This window comes from Rhynchophorus ferrugineus, unplaced genomic scaffold (assembly GCF_030347505.1).
Source record: "Rhynchophorus ferrugineus isolate W39M unplaced genomic scaffold, kcgeb_rfMv2 rfM6, whole genome shotgun sequence".
Taxonomy (NCBI): Eukaryota; Metazoa; Arthropoda; class Insecta; order Coleoptera; family Curculionidae; genus Rhynchophorus; species Rhynchophorus ferrugineus.
The window spans coordinates 41,063,460-41,068,744 of record NW_027472585.1 but is presented as its reverse complement, the minus strand read 5'-3'; positions in this window follow the sequence as shown (position 1 = coordinate 41,068,744).

Below are 5,285 nucleotides of genomic sequence, written 5' to 3'. Positions count from 1 at the left end.
CATATTTTTTTTCAAGGTCTTTCTGAACTGTCCAAAGTAACAACCAGTATATAAAATGGAAAGCAAAATGAAAATTAACAGATATTTTCGTATCTAATATGCTAATTTTGCGATATCAGACCGATCCCTTTTACTTTTTTTGGCTTGTGTCTTCGCCAGATCTCATTTATGTAATTTGTATGTTCCTCAAACACTTGGTAAGAAACTTATTCCTCGGTAATTTTTACATTTCCTTTCAACATCTCAATCTCTGTACTATATTGTTATATAATAAATCTTACACTTTACACTTTAATGTAATATTAATAACATATTTAAGACGAAATGTTTTTCAATTCATAAGTCTTTGCATATTCTTCATTTATAATTTATAAACATTAACGTTTGTACTCGCTATATTTTTATAAAATTGTTATTATATTATGCATTGATAGAGATTACTGATTAGATATATTGTATTCTTTATCTAATCTTTTGTCAATATAATTATATTTTTTCTAGCGAATAAAAAATATTGTTTATTAATTAAAATATTATTTCATTACATGATTATTTTTATGGGGTTTCCATATACACGTGTTGGTTAATATTAGCCATATAATTTTGAAAGAGGATCCTATTTTTCATAGAAATTGTTTTCACAGGGTATTACATGTCTATAATTTTTTGCTATTAGTTTTGATTTTGAAAAAATATTATGACTGAAAAAATATTTTTCTGTCTTTTCCCAGAGGCCCCTTGATTTTGTTTTGATTCGAAGGCAACTGTAGATTAAAAAACATACGGAGGAAGCTTCATGAATAAAACAATTAGGTACTGGACCTATTATTGGAAAAATGGCGGCTTTGATAGCAGAAAAAAAGAATACGAAAATGGACTAGTAAATTTTAAACAGCTTTTAAAGAACTTTGCGCTACTAAGAATTTTTTTAGTATTTTGTAATTTGTGTATTATTTAAAATAAAACATGTATTTTGCCGAGCATTATTTGTACTTGTATTATATACTATTAAATTAACCTAGCAGCAGCATTGTACTCATAGTAATTGTTGATGCTATTTGACCATAACTGAAAACTGTAATCTGGACTATAGAATGTATTAGTCAGTAGGTAGTTTATTCATCTTATAAAATATTTAATGATGTATTAGGTTAGAAAATTAATTAGGAAACTAGTTTTTCAAATTTTAATAACATATATAAAGATGAGTGAATACAAGATCAATTAATATAAATATATTTACGCTATAATTGTGAAAATACATGTTCCTCGGTTCTTTTTTCGTTGAATATTGACTCTTATTTACAAAATGCAATTAAATGACTCCAAATCAATTTAAGACGAATTCCGTGTCGAGCAAAGCAATTTGGCGTGGCCGCAAACTTGAAAATACGTCGCTCCACCGTCATCCTCCCGAAGTCTCACCTCGCAAAGATAAACATAAAACTCCACGTTTAATTTTCCAGTCCTTTAAAGTAATTACGGCGCTTTGAACCGCTTACTTAACTTTATTCCCCTCTCTGATTCTTTTTTCTGTTTCGTATAACTCCTCGTCTTGTTTTGTGGACTTACAATTAAGTCGTGTCGCCGGACAAGAGCAACAACAAATTGGCCGGGTTCATTGCAGACAACAAAAAAAGCCCTTGTCGGATAACTGAGTGTAGGGTAGCCATCCGGATCATTAGCCGAAGAATGGGGAAATCGAATTAGTTCCTGTCAACTTGGTTTAATAAAATTTTTTCATAGAGCGTTATTGGATTGTGATGTTCGAACTTACAGGGTTTATCTAGAATCTTTTCGGAATCAGGGAATAATCTTTCTTAATTAGTTGAAGATCAGAAAGGCCAAGGGGAACAATAAGCTTTAGTGACGAAGTGAAAGATCTCGTAAAACAGTGACAGTCCACGTATCAACAAAAACTTTCAGGTAAACTAGATTAAGATTTAATTTTAGTTAGATTTAATCTTTGGATGTTAAGTTTGACGATGTTGGGATATGATGAATTTATGGAATTTTCACAAATTGTTGCTTCTTTAACGATGTTTAATGTCTCAGTTATTGTTAACCTAAAACAAGTATTACATATTCTTTAATCCTATTACAATCTGATATTTTCTATAGATCAATGAGCAATTTTGTTCTATCTTATATCTAATATCTAAATCTTTGTCTCCTGTTCTAGAAACTTAACTATACTAACATGTACAATACTCCACAAGCCGCACGATATTCTGCTTTGGACTAGCGCTATTTCGAGAATTTATGGGGCTTCCTCCCCTTGAGACTTCTTACTAGGTTTGTGTTGACCATGACAATACAAACCTAGCTGGATATCTTCGACGTTCACATAGCTAAGTGGGGCTGGAGTAATAATATCCATTTGAAGTTTCTGACGGATATCTCTGTTTTGGCACTACCAGGGAGCAGCAACAATGCTCCTTAGTGCTTTACTCAGGAAATGCTGGATCACTTGGATGTGCTCTCTTGCTAGCACAACTTCAGAGTGGAATGAAATACGTCCAAATAGGTTTCAAAATTTCCTTATATACAAGAAGTCTGTTATATGTAGAAAACTTGATATTTTTTCCAAGCAATCAATACATTTTCTCCAGTTTGATGTTAAGTTCTTGTTTCTTTTTAATATACATTTTCCAGCTGAGATTAGCATCTAATGTTATTCCCAAAAGCTTAGATGAGTCAGCAAAATTGATTTGAGCATAATTTATTTTAACAGTTAAGTATTGTTTCTCTTTATTGATAAAATGTACGTGTACAGACTTACTTTCGTTTAACTTTATACGCTAAGTTTTTTTTAATTTTAAGATATCTTCCTGATAAATATGAATGTAAAAGTTGCGCCTATTGTTGTAGTACACCCAGGTTCAGTTTGTAAGAGAAACCTTCATGTTTGTGGAAAGCCTGAGCGACATTGGTAAAGACAGTGGAGCAGAATAACTAATATGTAACTGGAATAACTATGTTTTTCGGTTTTTTTCTTTTCTTTCTTTCTTTTTATCTAATATTCAAACCAGATATTCTGCATCTTCTAGTAGTATTCTTTTAGATATGTTCACGGATTCTTTCAAGCATATCAACTATTTTAGAGAAAAATGTGTAAGTGATTAATATAATTACACAGTTATTTCTTTTTAAATAATAAATGATTCTACGTAACAAACTGGTACAATGAATGGAATATGAATATATATTCGCTATCGAATACTACTACGCTACTTTTTCATATCTCGCAGACAATTTACAGATTCCAACTTGAAATAATGGTGCATCTTTTGATGCTATCTATGATGACCTCATCGATTTTTGGCATCTTTATAAGAGGTTAAGTATTGCTCACAGAGTTTATGACTCATTTATTGGAAGAAGTAGTAATCAGAAGGAGCAATGTCTGGGGAATAGAACGGATTGGGTAAGAGAAGTAAGTTTCATCGGTTTTGCAACATGTAGTCGAGCGCGGTCATGCTGAAGAATAACAAATTCAGACATTTTCAACTCAACTTCGACGATACGGCTTCAATATGAAGTAGATTACAAATGTACCTGTTATGATTTAACACAGTCCCATCATCTGGTGTAAATCCTTTAAAAATTAATTTATAGGCCTAAGAGTTTATCTTGAATAGCCAATAAATATTCTATTTTGCATGAAATAATAATCAGTTTTATTTAGAACATAATTTACTGCGTGTTTGTTTGTTTAAGGTCGTTTAAAATTGAATATATTATATTTTATGGGAAACGATGAACGCTTTTGGAAAGTAGAAGATAAGCTTTATTGATATTGCACATCGTTAATGCTACTTTTTATATGCATATGATATAATAACGTCGACCCTTTTAAGGTTATGGTAGGTATAAAGGTTTTGCGTGTATAAAAGAGCTTGAATCAATAGACTAATGCCTTTCACGCTCCATTTTTATGCCCCATCTAATAGAAATTATTTAAAAACATATACCTATGTCATAATCATCTAAAAAAATTAGTTAATTGAAATATTTTTATAGATTTTGTCAATATAGTTATTGAACATTATTTTTTTCATATATTTTTTCGACAATATCTTTCAGCTGTGAATTTTTATGTACAGAAGTTTAACAACATTTTATATAAGAATATTTTGTAGATACTCCCGGATACTTTTATTTGTTATAGGGTATCATAAAATATACTTCGATTGACAATATAAAATTTCGTCGTCCTAAACATATTAGATTTCATACATAAATTACTTTTCTTCCCAAACATATATAAAATTGGATGTTTTTGTATATTTCTCGATACAAAATAACATGCGTTGTGATGTTTGCCTATGAATTCCTTTGTCAAAGTTTCGGGGAAAAATACGAATTTTATATCACCAGTTGGGATGTAAAATTATGTTGTATTGAATATATTAAATGTTATATTTACGGTCAGAACGCCTACATTATTGGATGTTAAAGTATTTGTAAAAATATATTGGATATGGGAAAAAATTCGTATATATATACTGGGATCATTTTCCTTGTCGGATTTTGCACTCTTGCCTAGGACAATCACAAATATTAAACCATTACAAACATAAATTTACGGACATGCCCCAGCAGGATTCGAAACCGTAACTACCGCAACAGTAGGTGGATCGTCCTGTCGGCTTTACCACTGCGCCACCAAGCCGGCTTCGCAGCATATTTAAACTAAAAGTTAATTGTATATTTTTATTACCGGATTGTTTGCTCTTGTTGAGAGTCATTTATATGACTAATTGGAAGCAACTTATAGTTGACAACTTCCTCTCAATCAATCCCAACTACATACAGCATCACCTTATTCAGACGTCATCTTCGATTTGCAAACGCTTGTGATATCTCTTACCATTTCTTATTCTCGAGTTCTAATGCTTGATTCATTGATTTCACATTGTTTCAGTTGGTTTTCGGATATTAATATGGTTTATTATCTCTTGTGACTATTAGAAACCTAAAAATCTCCTTTTTCTTCTTTCAAGAGTATCATTAGTTTGTCAGTGACTGGACGACTGTATTATGGCTTTTAAAAATTATCAGAAGGAAACCAAAAAGGCTTGTATGATACCTTCAAACAGAGCCATGCCTGCCCGGAGTTATTCCCAATGTTCTAATAATAGTTAATAATAATTCTTTCCTCCATTTTTTAAACCCAAAGACATTTTCAATCACTGCATCAATTTTGATGTTTATGTACTCAAAGTTATATATTGGGAAAAGGGGCATCCATTTTTCTTAGACTTAACAAATGCAATAAACGT